General features: G+C 43.6%; 3 long non-coding RNA genes across 4 annotated transcripts in view; all 3 read left to right on the forward strand.

The window, feature by feature from the left end:
* LOC148645382 (uncharacterized) overlaps positions 1-22,166 on the forward strand; it is a 106,721-nt gene that overhangs the window by 70,490 nt on the left and 14,065 nt on the right. The window contains exons 18-24 of one of the 2 annotated variants that reach the window (XR_015928594.1): positions 33-479; positions 2,341-2,475; positions 8,928-10,352; positions 10,646-10,713; positions 11,828-11,929; positions 12,862-19,197; positions 19,728-19,862. This is a non-coding gene — a long non-coding RNA (uncharacterized LOC148645382). The remainder of the gene's footprint in view (positions 1-32; positions 480-2,340; positions 2,476-8,927; positions 10,353-10,645; positions 10,714-11,827; positions 11,930-12,861; positions 19,198-19,727; positions 19,863-22,166) is intronic. The other variant, XR_015928593.1, reaches the window with a different exon arrangement.
* On the forward strand, positions 2,482-4,040 carry LOC148645385 (uncharacterized). The gene is made up of 2 exons (XR_015928598.1): positions 2,482-3,655; positions 3,936-4,040. It is a non-coding gene; the product is annotated as an uncharacterized LOC148645385 (long non-coding RNA).
* LOC148645386 (uncharacterized) lies at positions 20,363-22,146 on the forward strand. Its single transcript, XR_015928597.1, has 2 exons — positions 20,363-21,042; positions 21,323-22,146. It is a non-coding gene; the product is annotated as an uncharacterized LOC148645386 (long non-coding RNA).

Here is a 22,166-nt window from a genome sequence, read left to right on the forward strand (position 1 = left end):
ACAACTCTCTGCCCTGCAATACGGTTTTCCAGGAGTCCGCAGTGCTTGACGAGCAGAGAGCGGAACCATAGCATCCTGGGCCGCGGCTCCACACCGATCTCAGCGACGGACCGGCTGTCGCGCTAATCACGCATCAGATCCGGATCCGTCGTGGTTAAGTGACGTCATAAGAGTGACGCACGGCGTGTCCAATCACCGCCGTTGGGTGGGGAAAAGGCGGGACTTCCTTTTAGTTTGGGTGAGTGACACCGCTCCTAGCCAATCACCGAGGACTTCCGTGTTCTTACACGGAAATACCGCCCTCACCTTGAGTGACTCGGCTCATAACCAATCAGCGCCGAGTTTCGGCAGGAGGCGGGATGGATACGGCTCTCGTCCAATCAGAATTTCTATTTCGGGACTGTACTGAATTACGGCGGGCGGTGACACTTCCGAGAAATGGCCACTGGGTGGCGACAGAGATACACGAGTCTATGGCGGTGAGTCTCAAAGCGCTGTCGACGACTTGTTGTGCAGATGTTGAAATTTTTTTTTCAGAAGTGTAAATATTTTATACTATCTATGTACCCCTGATGACATTATTGATTTGCTCTATATACTCTTGTTTTGTATCGTATCTATTTTTATTGCTACAAGAGTTCAAAAAGAACTGCACTTTCGACAGAGATACACGAGTCTATGGCGGCGAATCTTGAAGCGCCTCCTTACAGATCCTCGTTGTGCAGAGATTGAAAATCAAAACAGATGGTAACTGTGACTTTTGTGACAGCAACTCTGAAAGCTAATGTAAAGAAGGAAACTAATATTGACATTACTTTTAAAGAAGTAACATCATGCAACATTTAAATCCATTGAAAGTAATATGAAAATGTCGTTTGTATTTAAAAAAATATGATACTTCCACGATATAATAACTAACGAAATGCTGTGGGAGGAGACCCATGTTTAAACACTTTAAAACGGATGTAAATGCGTTTGTACAGACAATTTGAAACATGTACGGACCTTATCTGCTTTTGTTTACTATTAAACAAGATTACTTGTTTAATCTTTTTGCATAACATGTACATGTATTATCGTATCTACCCCTGACTATACTCTATGTTATATGTATTCTTGTTTTTATGGCATGTATTGTTGTTCTAATTAAAAAGAAAAAAGACGCGAATCGATGACGTCAAAAGGAAGTCGCCCACAGGGCTTGTGGGAGATGTAGTCTCTCTAGTGCTCTATAGCGCACTACAGAACGCGTGCGCTGCCCACGCGTTCCGCAGATTTGATTGAGCATCAGAATTCATTATACAATTTCAGAGTATTGTGTCCCCCTGATTGTGTTATGTGTACTCTAGTGTGTATTTTTCTTTCTGTTTTCTGTTCTGTGTATTTCACAAGCCTGTGTCTGCAGCGCTCATCCTGCCTGCATGTTTGCAAACTTTTCTCCTGTGTTTATTTTACTTTGTTAAATAAAACGTGGTTGCCGGGGAAACGGGGCTGCAGAAGTTGTTGCGATCTGACCTCCAGCAGATAAACAGACGGCTTTTTTAATCTAATCAGCGAGCAAAGCAGAACCGTTAGTCTAGAAAGCGCTAGCTGGAGTATTTTGTGGACATTATGCGGAAGAAAAGGAAGAAACGGTGACTCGCAGGCTGTGGGACAGGACTATCAGGGACACATCAGCGCTGGAAACCAGACTCAAACCGCTGGGCTCACTGGACCATGAGCGAGTCCTGCTGGGTGTGTTACTGCAGGAGTGAGGAGTCTCCAGTCTCCGGTCTCCGGTCGAGACCTGCATGTCTCCTGCATGTGGAGGTGAGAGACGGCGGCGCAGTGGGTTCCAGCACTGAGACCCTGGATTTAATTCCTGGGGTGCTGTCTGTGTGGAGTTTGCATGCTCTGCCCCTGTTCTCATGGGTCTGGTTTCCTGGGGGTGCTGTCTGCGTGGAGTTTGCATGCTCTGCCCCTGCTCTCGTGGGTCTGGTTTCCTGGGGTGCTGTGTGTGTGGAGTTTGCATGCTCTGCTTATGTTCTCGTGGGTCCGGTTTCCTGGGGTGCTGTGAGTGTGTGGAGTTTGCATGCTCTGCTTATGTTCTCGTGGGTCCGGATTTCTGGGGTGCTGACTATAGCAATGACCTCCTTCCTCTACAGATTTTTTTTTTATTCCGGTGGGATCATCTGCAGACTTGATTCATTTCACAGAGTCAGCAGTAGATACACAGTTGTTAGCATAGGAGGAGTACAGAAGAGGTGACAGCAGTGCTGGGGACCCCGGTATCTCTTCCACTGAGGACCCTCTGGCACAACCAGAGGTGTGAAATTGCCTCCATTGTTTGTAAACTTACAGGTTTCTCTGGACTGCAGTCCCCTTGCGCTTCGCTTTGGATATGCTGTGCTGTTCTCTACAACAGAAGACCCTTTGTTTGGAAGGAATGGGAAGCTAAAAGCAGAGTCACAGTCTCTGATACATCTAATCAAAACAGTAAGTTCTTTAAAACAACTCAAAACTGTTGTCAAAAATTGTCATCAAATAAAAATGAATTTGCAAGTCAAGGTGCACCACTAAACCCCCCCAGGAAAACAAAATCCCCACCTGATCGCACTTGATCGTATCCGTCAACCTGAGTGACAAATTCATTGTGGATTACTACATGCGTGTGATCACCAACTGCTCTGGGATCAAAGACTATTTCGTTTGTTTTTTTAACATTGAGAATTAGGCTATTGTTGTCACGCCATTGCACAAACCTTTGGATTTCTGACATGTATACAGATAAGCTGCTACCTCTATGCATTAACTGGCGATGCTGTTCAGGACAGCTGTATTGTCTGAGAATGTGAAAATGAAGATGCTTTGACTACTGCTTGTACAATCATTTGTATAAAGTGTGAACAGCGCTGGAGAGCTCACACGGCCCTGAGGGGCACCTGTGCTCATAGATCGTGACGTGGAAAGAATTTTGTTGAGCCTGACATACTGTGTACGATTTGTTAAAAATGAATGGTACCATCGCATAATGTTATGGTTAACAGAGTTAGTGTGTGTTGCGTGTATTGTCTGTTTAGGATTCTGTGGCATTCCAGTTGGGAGGATGTTTTTACAGAACTCTGTGCGTGGAGTATCTACAGGCTGTTTGTCCCATTTAGTGTCATCTTGCTCAGTGAAGGGATCCCACACTTCCCTGCTGCATAGGGCAAAGGGTTTGATTGCACTTTTAATATTCAGAGCCAATTGTATTGGGGGATTGATGTTGTAGAGCCTCCTTTTACTGGCATGGAAAGCCCCGTGTGCCTGCTCCTTCAGTGACTTCACTGTCAGGAAAACCCCCAGATGAACTGATTGTCAGTCAGAGGTATGTGTAGCTGGTTGTGTTTCAAAGTGTTGTTCTTCAGTTGAGTCAAGTGTTGTCGACTGTGTCTTGGCCACAGGCCTTTCGTGGTCTGAGGGCCTGGAGTTTGTCTAGTGGCTCCTGCTCAGTGACTGGGGAGTCTAAGGGGTTGGGTGGTCTCTTATAGCCAATTGGAATATTTTCCGGTTTTCATATATGTTGTTCTGGTCTAATGCTTCTGTGTCTGGGATCTGTCGGTAGACATTTTCACAGTATGTTTTCCAGACTGATCCATTCTGGAGGCTGGTTTTCATTCATTTCAATGATTCCATTGTTCCTAGAAATAGTTTTGATTTATGGACTCCTATAGATTACATTATATAGGATATATAGAATTTATGCATTGAAAGTATCCTCCAATGTCTGAGAGTTGTCTGTTTGTGTTTGTGCTTTTCTTCTTGAGCGTGTGCTTGTCCAACCAGCTCACAGATCAGAGTAGTGTGGTTGTGTTTTTGTGTTAGTTCTGGTAGTTCTTTTCGGGTGGGCAGCATCCACATTTTTTCAAAACAACCCAATTTACAAATGATAAATTCCAATATACTGTAACAGCGAGGATATTGTCATCTTGCAACAGAGATCTTAACAATTAATTACATCCACAAATATTCGTATAATTGTTTAGTCCCCTAATAACGCTCCTAGATTCTTTCAAGACTAACATGTATGAGTTGTACTTTACTTTGTAAAAATACTCTTCACCTAATAGTGTCAGAATTGAGGAGAGACTTACAGCGATCTTTAAAACTTTTAAACATGTAGCCCTTAAACTATATCGAAATACAAAAGGGTCTCTTTCTGTTCATCATAAGTGTCTATAATTTAATTTTCAGCACAGAGTGTATTTGACAAAAAAATGCCATCAAACAAAAAGTGATTTGCAGCTCACAGTGCAGTTCTTGCAAGCTCACAGGTGTATTTAAAACGGATGCGCATGTAGACTGTCAGCTGTATTGAATTAACAGGAACTCTGGAGTATCGGCATGTCATGCGGTTGAGTTGATCTGGGAGAAGGACCTGGCTGAACATCTGGGGCCTGAACAGTGGAATAGGGTCTGGAAAGACGTACACAGTGTATTTCCGTACATCATGAACTTTGTTTAATATTCTGCACAGAGTGTCTCTGATGTGCGGGAAATGGTCCAATGCAGCCGTCTGTATCGGACTCGTGCTGGCGTTGTAAAGTGGGAAGCTGTCTGTTTTCATGTAGGATTTGGAAAGGCTTCCGGTTAGTGCCATATCGGTTTATGGTATTAAAAACTCTTTCACGTTTAAATGCAGTGGTCGCCTCTTAGGCTCCCAAGAGCTCCTGATCTCTTAACTAGTTTCCAGGAAAAGAAAATCAAGAAAAGATCATAATTACTTGGATTTGTGCAAAAAGTGGAAAAATATAAGAAGAAGGAATATGAGATAAATAAAACTTTGTCAGGCTGATGAACTGCTTTTCTTAGGTCGTTACAGTGTGAAATATCTTCTGGCACAGCCTGACTTTATTACTTTCTCATTTGTAATTCACATATAGAATCCTAAACTGTTGATTTCCTCCCTTCCTCTGTTGGCCTGTGCTGTTGACGCAGGGACTGGTCTCATACTAATGCTACATTAGTTTCTCTCCCATTGCAGAGTCCCTCTCTCACTGTCTAGTCTTCATCTTGACTGACTGCACCTCCCCTGCCCTCTCTCTGCACCGCTCTGACTCTCCTTTATCACCCCAGCTCTGCCTTTTACGCACAGTATTAAGGTTTGCTTTTCAGTGTTAAAGTAGAACATCTGTCTGGCTCATGTCCTCCACGTCTCCAGGTCAGCTCTGCACAGTTTCTCCGGTTTCCAACAGCAGCTTCTCTCAATGACACAATGTGCCTGAATGATCCAGCACCTCAGTGTGTTTTCTGCTCCCTTTGGCTGCCTGCTTGTGTCCCATCTGAAATGGAACAGTGATGCCCCTTTCAAGATGGACAGCCAGGTCTTTGTAGCCTCAGTCCTGCAAAACTACAGTAAGTAGAACAACACAGGGGCAGAGCTGGTCTCTGAGGAATACCCTTCAAGTGATTTCACAGTGGCACAAGCTGACAATCTTGCTTGAACAGAAAAAAATTAATCTGTCTTTCTGGGTGGTGCAGACCTGTTTCTTAGTGCTGGCCCACTGAAATGGTAATCCCAGCCAGCGCTGGAGAGACATGAGATAGGGATCCTTGTGAAGTGTGGAATTAGAATCTTCTTCTTCTTCTTTTTCACAGCCTTAGTCCCAGACTGTCCTGGGGTCAGCTGCTTTGGTTGCTCTTCTCCATTTGTCTCTGTCGAGCACATCTTCCTCACTCACTTCACATACCTCCATATCTTTTCTCACACAATCTATCCATCTCTTTCTAGGCCTGCCTCTTCCTCTGTTACCTTCCACCTCAAATTCCATTACCCTCTTTGTTACTTCCTCAACGTCCCTCCTCATGATATGTCCATACCACCGTAACCTCGCTTCTCGCATCTTCTCAACCACATCCACCACCCTACATCGTCTACGGATTTCTTCATTTCTGATCTTATCCTTCATTGAAATCTGCAGAATCCATCTCAACATCCTCATTTCAGTTCTTCTCATCAAGTTCTCTTCCCTCTTTCCAACTGCCAAGCATTCAGCTCCATATAGTAATACAGGTCTAATCACAGTCTTGTACATTTTGCACTTTAACTTTCTGGGAATTTTCCTGTCACAGATTATTCCAGTTATTTCTCTCCACTTGTTCCATCCAGCTTTCACTCTTTGTTTTACTGCCTCCAGTGTTTCTCCTCCCTTTACCAGTTTTGATCCAAGGTATTTAAAGTCATCAACTTGTTTCAGTTTTCCTCCATTTGTCTCCTCAACATTGGTCATAGTATCTCCTCTTCTCTCCATTACCATTATTTCAGATTTTTCTGCATTCATTTTCAGTCCACCCTTTTCCAGACTCCTCTGCCATTTGAACACTTTCTCCTGTAGTTCTACTTCTGAGTCTGCCATCAGTGCCACATCATCAGCAAAGATGAGTTCCCAAGGCACTTCTGTTCTTACCTCCTCTGTCAGTGTGTCAATAATGTTTATGAAAAGGAAAGGACTTAGTGCTGATCCTTGGTGTACTCCAACTGTGATTTCAAACTCTTTTGTCTCTCCCTGTTGTGTTATCATCTTTGTAGTTGTATCTCTATAGGTTGCTTGAACTAACTTCACCATGCTTTCTGGTACTCCTTTCTTCCTCAAGCACCAATACACCACCTCTCTGGGCACACGGTCATATGCCTTCTCCAAGTCCAGAAAGGCCACATACAGCTTTTTCCCTTTCTCTAGTGTCTTCTCCTGTAACTGTCTCATCACAAAAATGGCATCTGTTGTGCTTTTCCCCGCTGAGAATCCAAATTGTGAGTTGTGGATCCTGATTATCTTCCTGAGTCTCTTGTCCAGAATTTTTTCCAGGATTTTCAATCCATGTTCCAGAAGTTTTATTCCTCTATAGTTTTTACACTCCATTGGGTCTCCTTTCTCCTTGTAGATGGTAACCATACTGCTTTTTGTCCATTCTTCTGGAATTCTCTCTTCCTTTGCAATATTGTTTAGCAATCTCGTCAGCCACTGAATCCCCTCTTCATCGAGGTTCTTAAAGTGTTCTGCTGCTATTCCTGATGGTCCAGTTGCTTTGCCCACTTTCATCTCTTTGATAGCTTCTGTCACTTCCTTTACTGAAATTTCTTGGATTGGTCCACACACTACGTCTGCCTCCACTAGGTTCTCCCTCTCATTTTCTACATTTAACAGATTTTTGAAGTACTCCAGCCATCTTTGCTTGATCTGTTCTTGTTTAATCAAGACTCTGCCTTCTCCATCCTTGAGTACCGCCACCCGGATAATATCTTTTTTCTGTCTCGCTCTATGTTTAGCAATCTTGTAGATTTGGTCCTCTCCTTCCTTTGTTTCAAGTTTCTCATACCATTCTTTCCAGGCTCTTTCCTTTGCTCTTGCTACACTTCTTTTTGCTACCTTCTTTAGTCTCTTATATTCTTGTAATTCTCCAGTGCCATCTTTCAGTGCCTTGTATGCTTTTTTCTTTTCCTTCAGTGTTTCCTGAACTTCCATATCCCACCACCACTCTTCATTTTCCCTCGGTCTGCCTCCTCTTGTCTTTCCACAAACCCTGGTAGCAGCCTCTTCTAGGATGTGGCTCATCTCAGTCCACTCTTCTTCAACTGAAGGCTCCTCTGTTTCCTCTGTGTTGTTTTTCATTTCTTTCACCAGCCTGTTGAAATCTACTTTGTTTTCTCTCAGTTTCCACACTTTTGTTCGTGCTGGGTGTTTCCTCTGCCTTATTCTTCGCTCCTTCAATATTGTGATGTCCATCACCAGTAGCCTGTGTTGTCTGGTAACAGCCTCATAGGGCAGGACTTTAGCATCTTGGACTTTCGCTCTATCAATTCTTCTCACTAATATGTAATCTATTTGGGTATCATGGCCTCCACTCCTGTATGTCACCTTTTGCTCATAATTCTTCGTGAACCCTGTGTTCACTGCAAACAATTCAAGAGCTTGGAGTGTTTCTAGTAGCCTTCCTCCTTCTTCATTTCTCTCTCCTAGCCCTCTCTGACCATGTTCATCTGGATAATCTGGGCATTTCTCTCCTAAATGTGCATTGAAGTCTCCTCCAATTACCACCATTTCATTTCCTGGGATTCTGCTAACCACTTCTTCGAGATCTTCCAAAAAGCTATCCTTTTCCTCCTGTGGTCTTCCTACCTGTGGTGCATATACAGAGATGATATTCCATAACCCACTCTCAAAAGCCACCTGTACATTGATAATCCTGTCTGAGTGTCTAACCACCCTCACTATCTTGTCTGCTAGGTCTTTGCACACTATCACACCCACTCCATTCATTTTGGTACTCTTTCCAGCATATAGAATCTTGTATCCCTCTCCTAGGTGTCTTGAGCTGTTTCCTTTCCACTTGGTTTCTTGCACACACAAGATCTCCACTTTTCTCCTTGCCATAGTTTCAACCAATTCTCTCCCTCTCCCTGTCATGGTGCCAACATTCCAACTCCCCACTCTCATTGACTTAACATTCCTTCCAGGCCCCTTCACCTTGTTTCTTTTCTGTAGCCCCCACTCTACAGTTTTCCCCACAGTAGCATAATTTCCATTAGTACCCTGTTGGGACACAGCACTAATGGCGGACGTTGTTAACCCGGGCCCCGGCCGATCCGGTATGTGCTTTGTGTTCTTTGCAACCATGGTTTTGGCAAGATGGTTTTACGTCGGATGCCCTTCCTGACACAACCCTTTTAGTCGCCTCTTACGACAGGCAGGGATACCCAGGAGGTATTCTGATCCCCCTCCCGAGGGAAGAAGTGTGGAATTAGAATAAGAAACCTAATTCACATTTACAACAGAAATTTCTGATGCGCAATAAGAAAAACGTTTATTCCACTATCAACTCAAATGTGTCCGGAAAACCCTCCCTGAATCTCGCCAGCTCCACTGTTCCCGTATTCAATGTCATGATTCCTTCTCTCCCTGTCGGCTAAGGGAAACCCGGAGTGGATCAGCCTTCCACTGGACCCGGACTGCCGGCTAAGGGAAACCCGGAGTGGATCAGCCTTCCACTGGATCCGGACTGTGAGCAGCTTTTGTCCATACGGCGCTGAGATTTCAGCAGGAGGCGGGAGACATGCGGCTCTTGTCTAGTCACACGGCTTCAGTCCCGAGACTTTTCCGCATTCCGACAGGCGGTGACACTTCTGAGAAATGTCCACTGGGCGGCGACAGAGATACACGAGTCTTAAAGTGCTATCGGAAAGACTTGTTATGCGGAGATTGATCATCAATATAGATGATAACTGTGACTATAACTGTGGTTTATAAACATTCAGGACTTTTTTTACAAACTTATATAAAGAAAGAGACTAATTTACTTTTAAAGGAATACATTTGTTACATTTTAATCCCCTTGAAAGGAAGATGAAAATATCGTTTGTATTTTTAAAAATTATTATACTTGCGCAACATAATTATTAACGGAATGGTGTCCAGGAGACCATGTTTGAACAGTTTAAAACAGATGTAAAGACGTACTGTGTCTAGTTGTAAGAACGTTGAAGCATGGACGGACCCTATCTGCATTTACCTTGTTTAATCTTTTTTTCATGTATCCCTGACAATACGATTGCTGCGTTATGTTTTCTTGTAGTTTTTGATCTCACAAAAAATACAAAAGACGCGAGTCGATGACGTCAAAATGTTGTCGCCAACAGGGCTTATGGGTAATGTAGTCTCTAGTTCACTGGGCTGCCCTGCCCCCGTGTTTCGCTGATTTGATTGAACGTTAGAATTAATTATATTAATACAATTTCAGCGTATTTATCGTCTCTTGTATTTCTATCTCTCTCTTCTGTGTTCCCTTGTGTGTATGTTTTCTTTTATTCACGTGTCTGCAGCGCTGGTTTATCGACTCGGCACATAAAGCAAACCCACTGTCCTCGTGTTTCTTTTAGCTCCCGTCTTGTTTGCAAACTTTTCTCCTGTGTTTATTTTACTTTGTCAATAAAACGTGGTTGCCGTGTCAACGGAGCTGTAAAAGTTGTTGAAACAGACGGCTTTTTTATCTAATCGGCGAGTCTCCGGTCGCGTCATGATCTGCATGTGGAGGTGAAAAGGTGAGAGACGCGGCGCAGCGGGTGGCAGCGCTGGGACCCTGGGCCTGTTTCTCTCTGGGAGCAACAGGAGGTGTGTGCGTGACTGCTCAGCTGCAGCAGGAGTCCAAGCGTGCACAGATTTCTTGTTGGGGTTTGTTGTTTGAAGTTTCTGTTTGTACGGAGGAAGCAGTTGTGCCATCGCGTGGTCCGAGTTATAGCACGGGACGAGAGCTCCCGAAGAGCGCCTGCCTCCTGCCCGATTCGACGGCTAAAATCATCACAGAACGAGAGGAGCCAACAGGAATGCAAGTCTCTTCCGGTGAGGAGCCTCCGACACAGCCCCCAGTACTGGGTGTGCAGAAAGAATCCTATTCTACAGTTTTGGTGTGAAATGGCCTCCAGTTCTTGTAACATGATGGGTTTCTCTGGACTGCAGTCCCAGTGCACTCCGCTTTGGAGATGCGGTGGTGTTTTCTACAATGGAAAACTCTTTGTTTGTACAGAATGGAAATGGCAGTCTGCATGTTTTAATAATCTAATGTGATCGTGTACTACAGCTTAAACACTGAGCCAGGTGACGTTTGATTCTAAAAGATTTCTCTATCATTTCAGCGGCACCTTGTCTGCGGCAGCCCGGCAGCTCCTGCTCCCCTCCAGCCGAGACTCTTCCCTCTCCAGAGGTGGGTTAGTGCTCTCAGCTCATCTTCTCTCACACAGCTGCGGGGCAGAAACGCTACTTCCACTGGGCAGAGAGCAGACGGGCAGTGGGAAGGGCAGCCCTGTGTTTGGGGATCAGGGCTGTCCCTGCTGAGGGATGCTTTCAGAGCCAAAGCAACTGGCGGGGTTATGAACTTTGTGATCCAAATAAGACATAGAAAGACAGAGAATGAGAAAGAAATAGTGTTGCATGCATCTAATCAAAATAGACTCTTTCAGACAAAACAAATATTGAACAAAAACTTAGTTGCAACTCACACTGCACTACACTTTCTTCTAGGCTGACATGACCGATAGTTTGTGCTGTCTTCCTTTCAGTCTGCAGGGTGTGCATCTTTTTCCTCAGCTTCCTGCAGAAGGAATCAGATTCTCCTGCCCTGGTTTCACTCCTTTATATCTCACAAGCTTCTGCAGCCCCTGGAGGCTGACATTTTTGCTGTTTCTGAAAAATTGCTGACTGGCTCATCAGCACAATTGCTGATTCAAAATCCTTTACTCACATGTTGCCTTAGCCTCTGTATCACAGAGATGTGTGCTTTTCTGGGTTGGATAGATCGATAGTGTGCTTTTGCTCAGTTGCTCTGCTCAATGCGTGGTCTTTTAACTCCGGCTGGGTACGAGCACCTCACTCTCCACACGGCTTTCCAAGGCTCTGTCATCGTGTGTGAGGATATTGTGTAGCTCGTGAAACAGTTCCCCCATTTGAGCCCTGGATTTACTGGGTACTTGAATACCTGAATCTTGCCGTCAGTCCTGATCACCTTGTTTTTGTTCTGCAAGGACAAGGCACCTCCCCAGCACTGAACACAAACTGATACTGGCGGGTTGATTGTGTTGTGGGAAAATGGGCTGTGGTGTGAGCTTGTGTCTGTGGGGGTGAGGTGTCCCCTGCAGCGCGAACAAACATGCAGACTCCACACAGACAGGACCCCTGGAATCAACCCCAGGGCCCCGGTGCTATGAGGCAGCGATGCTAAGCACTGTGCCGCGGTGTTGCCCCCTTTGAAAATGTCTGACTTCTGTTTAATTTGAGGTCACAAGCTTATAAATGGTCTCACAACGTTTGTCTCATCTCAGGTTTCTCTGACCAGTCCCAAGGACCTGTAGTCACTGACAGCTTCTGCAGTCTGACGGTTCATTTCAGTAGGCTGGAGGGATGGCGCAATTATCCTCAAATCAGTGAGTATTGTTTTGCTCTTGTAACATGAAACATCAAAGAGAAGTCAACAGACCATTCCGAGAAACTGTTCAGAATGGCCCGTGGTGATTTTCTGGGTCCTTTAGTAAGCTGACCGGGACTGTGTCATCGACACACTTTGTGAGAAGTCAGTCTATGTGTTTGCTCTTGTAATCATTTGTGAACAAAGTGTGTAAGAGAGGGAGAAGATTCAGCCCTGGGGTGATCCAGTTTTCTATTTAACAACCTCAAACTGCAGGAGAGAAATGCTTCATTTCTAAGATGGAAATATTATCAGAAGGTATAATTAGCCATTTGTGTATATCATGTCCAAAAATATGTTTTCTATATGAAAATAATTTAGTAGAGACATTTGCTTAATAAGGCAGTAGAATAAATGTTGTGATGCTGGTGTGATGGTGCTCTCCAAAAAACTGATACAAATGGACAGAGAGACAAAGTGAGAAAGAAAATGTATACATAACAGACATATATGCTGAATACAATACAGTGCTACAAAGCACAGTACCCTAGAGTGAAGATGGAAATCATTCATTCTAGTGCAGAAGAAGTGAATCTGCTCGCAATGGTTTTCCTGTACAAATGGAAAACGTTGTGAATTCTACATAATTCACAGGAAACAAAATAAACAACTCATTCACTCACCTGCTGTCCGTGGGCGTCTCTGCTCAAATTTGATTTTTTTTCAAGAGCACCGTGACCCAGAGCTCAGTAATCGTTTCGCTACTGAAGATCATTCAGTTTTTAATGCTTTTCATTTTAACTTCCTACTTGTTAGTATTTCCTCTTAGATGAGAATATTCTCTTCGGCGTGTCTTTATAGCTCTTCTCTTATTGCTCCTCTTGTCGGTAACCCGGTGTGAAAGCTCTCTCTGTCGGAATCAGTGTCTTACCTCTCCGTCTTGTGTTTCAGGTCTCCTCTGGCTGCCGACCCCGCCGTCGGGACAGAACACATCCCGCACTGACCACACTGCTGGGTTTACTGTACGTGACAATAAAGAGCTTGAGCAACACATCTAATGTGATCTCTGTACGCTTCCCGAGGAGCAGAGATGATAAGGTCTGTGTCCGTTCCCGAGTCTTTGCGAGAGGCCTGTTTAGTCCCTCACTGAAATGATTTTAGATGCCTGTGAGTCGTGCCCACTGACAAATGAAATAGTGCAGCATAATGAGACTTCAAGCAAAGATCTCATTAGCCCCTTCTGTGAATCGGTGTCTCGCAAGAGATCTTCCATCTCTTAGAAAGTTTCACAGCTTCGACCTCTAGGTTAGAAATGACACCAATTGCACGTGGGTCCAGCAACGTTCTATATAGTGCACATCCCCATCGGGATGAAAAACAAAAATCCCCAGTGGGAGTCCAGTCTTTCCCTGCTACGCAAATTGCTTTTCGTTAGGTGAGGTTATTGGAGAATGTTGTACAGTTTCTTAATGCAATAGGGCGAGTAAGACTGAAGTGCCCCCCGTGTTGGCCGATCAGTGGAACGAAACTGAAAAAAGCTCCTTGAAACTGTGATTCATACACTTAGACACTGGCACAGCTTGGTGCTCACCTGCTGTCCGTGGGTGTCTCTGCTGAAATTTGATTTTTTTTTTCAGGAGCACTGTGACCCAGAGCTCAATAATCACTTAGCTACTGAAGATCATTCAGTTTTTAATGCTTTTCATTTTAACATCCTACTTGTTAGAATTTCCTCTTAGATGAGAATACTCTGGTACTTTTCCAACATGGGTCTTAGTTGAGTGAGCTTTATTAGAATAATTGAACAATACTTTCACCTACACATTGTTACACTCAGAGATTTTTCAAGGGTTAAATATGGGAGCTACGTTTCTTACATGTATCCTTTTGTAAGTTGATTCACAAAGCTTTCACCGCCTCCACTCCAGTGAATCACTTTGTTTAGCAAGTGATCAGGTGGAACAGTTTAATTTCTTCCTGCAAATAATGCCTTTTCCTTTTTCATCCCATTCAAGTCTCCGTCCTAGTTAAAGTCATTGTGATGTAGAACGGCAGTGGTCCAGTTGAAAGGTTCAAGGTTTCACTGTGTTTTAGAGTGCAGATAAAGAAGATAATAGGAGAGGAAACTGGAAAAGCCGTGACTCTGTCATTCCATTCAATTCAATTTATTTTCATATAGCGCCTTTCACAACAAGGTTGCCCCAAGGTGCTTAACAGTGCAAGTAAATATACATTTTGTGAATACAGAACTGAAGGCAATGGAGGAAAGGAACCAAAGGCTCCTCAGTAAGGAGAATAAAATCCTCTAGGGGTCCATGGTCAACTGGCTGCCCAACCCCTTTGGGCATGCTAACATTATATCATTAAAAAAAAGAAATAAATGAATGCAGGTATTAATCAATCCATCCATCCATCACGTCGTCTGTATGTCAGTACCCCATGCAGGTCTCTGCAGACCAGCAGAATCCTCCTAAACGATAGCTGTATCCACGATGCCCCTCTTGGATCCATGGCTCTGATGCAGCATTCAACTCACATGGTGCCCAGCCCATGACGGACAGGCCTCTGAAACCATGCTGTGTACGGTATTTCTCCTCTGCAGCATCCCTGCGAGGCAGGACAGGTGCCTGACCTCTGAGAGCCTTGTAAGTAAGTAGAAGGAGTTTGAAGTCCGCCCCGTACATGATAGGAAGCCAATGAAGAGAGATAAGTATGGGGGTTATGTGGTCATACCTTTTGCTCCAAGTAACAATTCTAGCTGCTGCATTCTGTAAGTATTCAAACTCTTTGCTGTGACAAATCTAACATACTTTAGGCAGACAAAATGACCTTAAAAAGCCACATGATTTTTGAGTAGTCTGTCTGTGTGTAGTAACAGTGGTTCACATTATTTCAGAACGTATACTCCCGTCTCTGTAACTTTCCTCAGTCAGCTAGTGAACGTTCTGTATTTACACCACGAATGCACTACTTTGTCTCGCGCGCGGTCACACTGGCCGTCCACAGGCACGGGCAGGAGCAGGGAACTCGAGGCCGCTCTGTAGTGCCCCTGTGGCTCTCCAGCAGAGGGGAGCACTTTGCTCAACAGCCCTGAGCCGAAGGACCCAGTAATAAAGCTGAAAATCTGGCAAGTCCCCCAGTCTCCCTGGGGCGCTGGAGAATATTTCATCTGATGCTGAGGTTCCTGTAACTCAACACAAAATTGAACACGGCGAGTTATGAGTTTGTGAAGAAGTGACAGCGGTACAATGTCAAACAGGAAGTTAATCTGCAGGAAAGAATGAACTGAATCTCGTGATATTCAAGCACGCAGTGCGACATCCACTGTCTATTCAAATCTACTCTGCAAGTCTTACAATACTTTTTCATATACCGTCTCCTGGTTATTGTTTTGTGAGTGCTTGAACTGTTTCTCAGTAGAAATAAGACCGATAACTCACTGCTTCAGGATGCACACTATCGTCGATGAAACCTGTGGTGTAAGCAAGCGAAGAGAGATGGATCCTTCTAAAACACAGAGGCCATCGGGAGGGCAGAAACACTCTGCAACAGGTAGGAGCTGTGGAGCCGTGATTCCCCCGAGCCAGAGCCCTCGTCCTCCCTCCAGCGACTGGAGCAGCTACCTGCCGTCGTGGGACCTCCTGCAGATTGGGAACGGGTAAGGCAATTCGACACGAGCCCACTCCTCTTCCCACTGCCTACGCTCCTATAACAAATAGTTTCAGGGTGTTCAAGTACAGGATAAAGAGATTACAGGTGTTCCCAATTGGCTGAGGATACAACTGTCTCTCTGAGAAAGCACACAGAGGTGGACAAAGCAATTAAATGCATTTACAAGTCATTTCCTCTGTATCTGGTCTTTCTTTACATATCAGAAAAGTGAACTGGTGGCTGTTGGAAAGTGTCTGCTCCATACGTAATATACATGTAAAAGATGTGATTAAATATCTTAGTATTAAGATTTTCAAAAATCCAAAAAGAGATGTGATTTGATGTTCTTTAGCACTGTAAAATAAAAAAAAATATATTCATGGTTGTTATTTGTCAAACACAGGCAGAAGGAGGCCTAAATGCTACAGGGTTTAGAGCATCTAATACTGATACCGACAGAGTATTATTTACAAAATTAAGCAAAGTAGGTGGTGTATGTTTCCCCTAATTTAATCATTCAGGAACTAGCGGCTAGAGAAAAAATAAACCCGTGCTTTGAAAACTGGGTTTAAAATAGTATAAGCGGGGTCAACAAATTAACTGGTGTGGATGATGAAATGTAGAATCAAGAAGATTTTATGAATAGATATAATGTTTGTGATAAGTCTGATAACAATCCGTCGTAACCAGAGCTACTCCTAGAGAGGTATTGATGCTTTTAAGAAACTAACAGTAGCCCCTCAGAAACTATGGAAGAATTTACAACCTTTATTAGACTACAAGGAAAACAATTTAGTTCTACTTGTACTAATAAATACTTAAGATCCCTCTTGCAATCTCACAATATCTTGTCAAACTATTTTGGAGCACCTCTTTGGGGAAACTGAGTGGAATAAAACATGACTATTGTCAAACACATTTTGTATGAATAATAAGGTTAAGGCGTCATTACAAAATTGTACATTGAATCGACCCGGTAAAGATACATAGTGTGCAGAGATTTAAAAGTAATATAGATGATAATTGTCTTTTTCAAAGCAGCCCAGAAACCTTACGTTTGTTTTTGTTTTGTCCTGTTATTAAAACACTGAATTGATCGGCACAATTGTGTAAAGAAGGTTTCTTATTCTGACATTTATTGGTGAGAAATAGATGTTATTTTACTGCTCAATACTGCTGAACCGAATATAACATATAATTTACCACTGACTTAATCATTATACTTGCTCGTTATTATGTGTAAATAGCCTAAAGATAAGAAATAATCGAAATGGAATCATTAGACCGTATGTCGTAGTAGCAGAGTGTACTTCTCGCCTAATTGATGTGGTCGAGCAACACCACAGTCGCCTTACAATACGTCCGTTCTGTTGCTCGGACTTTCAGATTCGGCAGTGGAATGGATTCCAGGGCAAACCCGTTCTCGTTTGATTATCCGTGTGAAATCTCGCCCAATATAACAGCAGTAAAATAACATCTATTTCGCACCAATAAATGTCAGAATGCACTGAAATGATCGTTACTATTTCTTCATTACGATCTCGTTATCGAAGCCTTTTCTTTTCTTGGTAGAAGTAAGGCGCTTCCAAATGGAAAGAAGTCACATCTGAAACACATGAGGGCACGTCTCCAAACTATTTCTAAATGTCCCAACATGAAAGCTGTGCTTACCTAGTCTGTATTTGCCTGTATAATGTACCCCGGTGATCTGTAATGTACTCTTGTGTGCATTGAATAGCATTTTTACTATTGCAATATAAATGTTAAAGAAGAGAAAACACAATAAGGTCGAATTAATCAACAACGCGAGGCGACGTCTGGAGTTCAACAACTCTCTGCCCTGCAATACGGTTTTCCAGGAGTCCGCAGTGCTTGACGAGCAGAGAGCGGAACCATAGCATCCTGGGCCGCGGCTCCACACCGATCTCAGCGACGGACCGGCTGTCGCGCAAATCACGCATCAGATCCGGATCCGTCGTGGTTAAGTGACGTCATAAGAGTGACGCACGGCGTGTCCAATCACCGCCGTTGGGTGGGGAAAAGGCGGGACTTCCTTTTAGTTTTGTTGAGTGACACCGCTCCTAGCCAATCACCGCGGACTTCCGTGTTCTTACACGGAAATACCGCCCTCACCTTGAGTGACTCGGCTCATAACCAATCAGCGCCGAGTTTCGGCAGGAGGCGGGATGGATACGGCTCTCGTCCAATCAGAATTTCTATTTCGGGACTGTACTGAATTACGGCGGGCGGTGACACTTCCGAGAAATGGCCACTGGGTGGCGACAGAGATACACGAGTCTATGGCGGTGAGTCTCAAAGCGCTGTCGACGACTTGTTGTGCAGATGTTGAAATTTTTTTTTCAGAAGTGTAAATATTTTATACTATCTATGTACCCCTGATGACATTATTGATTTGCTCTATATACTCTTGTTTTGTATCGTATCTATTTTTATTGCTACAAGAGTTCAAAAAGAACTGCACTTTCGACAGAGATACACGAGTCTATGGCGGCGAATCTTGAAGCGCCTCCTTACAGATCCTCGTTGTGCAGAGATTGAAAATCAAAACAGATGGTAACGGTGACTTTTGTGACAGCAACTCTGAAAGCTAATGTAAAGAAGGAAACTAATATTGACATTACTTTTAAAGAAGTAACATCATGCAACATTTAAATCCATTGAAAGTAATATGAAAATGTCGTTTGTATTTAAAAAAATATGATACTTCCACGATATAATAACTAACGAAATGCTGTGGGAGGAGACCCATGTTTAAACACTTTAAAACGGATGTAAATGCGTTTGTACAGACAATTTGAAACATGTACGGACCTTATCTGCTTTTGTTTACTATTAAACAAGATTACTTGTTTAATCTTTTTGCATAACATGTACATGTATTATCGTATCTACCCCTGACTATACTCTATGTTATATGTATTCTTGTTTTTATGGCATGTATTGTTGTTCTAATTAAAAAGAAAAAAGACGCGAATCGATTACGTCAAAAGGAACTCGCCCACAGGGCTTGTGGGAGATGTAGTCTCTCTAGTGCTCTATAGCGCACTACAGAACACGTGCGCTGCCCACGCGTTCCGCAGATTTGATTGAGCATCAGAATTAATTATACAATTTCAGAGTATTGTGTCCCCCTGATTGTGTTATGTGTACTCTAGTGTGTATTTTTCTTTCTGTTTTCTGTTCTGTGTATTTCACAAGCCTGTGTCTGCAGCGCTCATCCTGCCTGCATGTTTGCAAACTTTTCTCCTGTGTTTATTTTACTTTGTTAAATAAAACGTGGTTGCCGGGGAAACGGGGCTGCAGAAGTTGTTGCGATCTGACCTCCAGCAGATAAACAGACGGCTTTTTTAATCTAATCAGCGAGCAAAGCAGAAACGTTAGTCTAGAAAGCGCTAGCTGGAGTATTTTGTGGACATTATGCGGAAGAAAAGGAAGAAACGGTGACTCGCAGGCTGTGGGACAGGACTATCAGGGACACATCAGCGCTGGAAACCAGACTCAAACCGCTGGGCTCACTGGACCATGAGCGAGTCCTGCTGGGTGTGTTACTGCAGGAGTGAGGAGTCTCCAGTCTCCGGTCTCCGGTCGAGACCTGCATGTCTCCTGCATGTGGAGGTGAGAGACGGCGGCGCAGTGGGTTCCAGCACTGAGACCCTGGATTTAATTCCTGGGGTGCTGTCTGTGTGGAGTTTGCATGCTCTGCCCCTGTTCTCATGGGTCTGGTTTCCTGGGGGTGCTGTCTGCGTGGAGTTTGCATGCTCTGCCCCTGCTCTCTTGGGTCTGGTTTCCTGGGGTGCTGTGTGTGTGGAGTTTGCATGCTCTGCTTATGTTCTCGTGGGTCTGGTTTCCTGAGGTGCTGTGTGTGTGGAGTTTGCATGCTCTGCTTATGTTCTCGTGGGTCCGGATTTCTGGGGTGCTGACTATAGCAATGACCTCCTTCCTCTACAGATTTTTTTTTTTATTCCGGTGGGATCATCTGCAGACTTGATTCATTTCACAGAGTCAGCAGTAGATACACAGTTGTTAGCATAGGAGGAGTACAGAAGAGGTGACAGCAGTGCTGGGGACCCCGGTATCTCTTCCACTGAGGACCCTCTGGCACAACCAAAGGTGTGAAATTGCCTCCATTGTTTGTAAACTTACAGGTTTCTCTGGACTGCAGTCCCTTTGCGCTTCGCTTTGGATATGCTGTGCTGTTCTCTACAACAGAAGACCCTTTGTTTGGAAGGAATGGGAAGCTAAAAGCAGAGTCACAGTCTCTGATACATCTAATCAAAACAGTAAGTTCTTTAAAACAACTCAAAACTGTTGTCAAAAATTGTCATCAAATAAAAATGAATTTGCAAGTCAAGGTGCACCACTAAACCCCCCCAGGAAAACAAAATCCCCACCTGATCGCACTTGATCGTATCCGTCAACCTGAGTGACAAATTCATTGTGGATTACTACATGCGTGTGATCACCAACTGCTCTGGGATCAAAGACTATTTCGTTTGTTTTTTTAACATTGAGAATTAGGCTATTGTTGTCATGCCATTGCACAAACCTTTGGATTTCTGACATGTATACAGATAAGCTGCTACCTCTATGCATTAACTGGCGATGCTGTTCAGGACAGCTGTATTGTCTGAGAATGTGAAAATGAAGATGCTTTGACTACTGCTTGTACAATCATTTGTATAAAGTGTGAACAGCGCTGGAGAGCTCACACGGCCCTGAGGGGCACCTGTGCTCATAGATCGTGACGTGGAAAGAATTTTGTTGAGCCTGACGTACTGTGTACGATTTGTTAAAAATGAATGGTACCATCGCATAATGTTATGGTTAACAGAGTTAGTGTGTGTTGCGTGTATTGTCTGTTTAGGATTCTGTGGCATTCCAGTTGGGAGGATGTTTTTACAGAACTCTGTGCGTGGAGTATCTACAGGCTGTTTGTCCCATTTAGTGTCATCTTGCTCAGTGAAGGGATCCCACACTTCCCTGCTGCATAGGGCAAAGGGTTTGATTGCACTTTTAATATTCAGAGCCCATTGTATTGGGGGATTGATGTTGTAGAGCCTCCTTTTACTGGCATGGAAAGCCCCGTGTGCCTGCTCCTTCAGTGACTTCACTGTCAGGAAAACCCCCAGATGAACTGATTGTCAGTCAGAGGTATGTGTAGCTGGTTGTGTTTCAAAGTGTTGTTCTTCAGTTGAGTCAAGTGTTGTCGACTGTGTCTTGGCCACAGGCCTTTCGTGGTCTGAGGGCCTGGAGTTTGTCTAGTGGCTCCTGCTCAGTGACTGGGGAGTCTAAGGGGTTGGGTGGTCTCTTATAGCCAATTGGAATATTTTCCGGTTTTCATATATGTTGTTCTGGTCTAATGCTTCTGTGTCTGGGATCTGTCGGTAGACATTTTCACAGTATGTTTTCCAGACTGATCCATTCTGGAGGCTGGTTTTCATTCATTTCAATGATTCCATTGTTCCTAGAAATAGTTTTGATTTATGGACTCCTATAGATTACATTATATAGGATATATAGAATTTATGCATTGAAAGTATCCTCCAATGTCTGAGAGTTGTCTGTTTGTGTTTGTGCTTTTCTTCTTGAGCGTGTGCTTGTCCAACCAGCTCACAGATCAGAGTAGTGTGGTTGTGTTTTTGTGTTAGTTCTGGTAGTTCTTTTCGGGTGGGCAGCATCCACATTTTTTCAAAACAACCCAATTTACAAATGATAAATTCCAATATACTGTAACAGCGAGGATATTGTCATCTTGCAACAGAGATCTTAACAATTAATTACATCCACAAATATTCGTATAATTGTTTAGTCCCCTAATAACGCTCCTAGATTCTTTCAAGACTAACATGTATGAGCTGTACTTTACTTTGTAAAAATACTCTTCACCTAATAGTGTCAGAATTGAGGAGAGACTTACAGCGATCTTTAAAACTTTTAAACATGTAGCCCTTAAACTATATCGAAATACAAAAGGGTCTCTTTCTGTTCATCATAAGTGTCTATAATTTAATTTTCAGCACAGAGTGTATTTGACAAAAAAATGCCATCAAACAAAAAGTGATTTGCAGCTCACAGTGCAGTTCTTGCAAGCTCACAGGTGTATTTAAAACGGATGCGCATGTAGACTGTCAGCTGTATTGAATTAACAGGAACTCTGGAGTATCGGCATGTCATGCGGTTGAGTTGATCTGGGAGAAGGACCTGGCTGAACATCTGGGGCCTGAACAGTGGAATAGGGTCTGGAAAGACGTACACAGTGTATTTCCGTACATCATGAACTTTGTTTAATATTCTGCACAGAGTGTCTCTGATGTGCGGGAAACGGTCCAATGCAGCCGTCTGTATCGGACTCGTGCTGGCGTTGTAAAGTGGGAAGCTGTCTGTTTTCATGTAGGATTTGGAAAGGCTTCCGGTTAGTGCCATATCGGTTTATGGTATTAAAAACTCTTTCACGTTTAAATGCAGTGGTCGCCTCTTAGGCTCCCAAGAGCTCCTGATCTCTTAACTAGTTTCCAGGAAAAGAAAATCAAGAAAAGATCATAATTACTTGGATTTGTGCAAAAAGTGGAAAAATATAAGAAGAA

The sequence above is a fragment of the Lepisosteus platostomus genome, chromosome 19 (genome assembly GCF_059453375.1).
Source record: "Lepisosteus platostomus isolate fLepPlt1 chromosome 19, fLepPlt1.hap1, whole genome shotgun sequence".
Taxonomy (NCBI): Eukaryota; Metazoa; Chordata; class Actinopteri; order Semionotiformes; family Lepisosteidae; genus Lepisosteus; species Lepisosteus platostomus.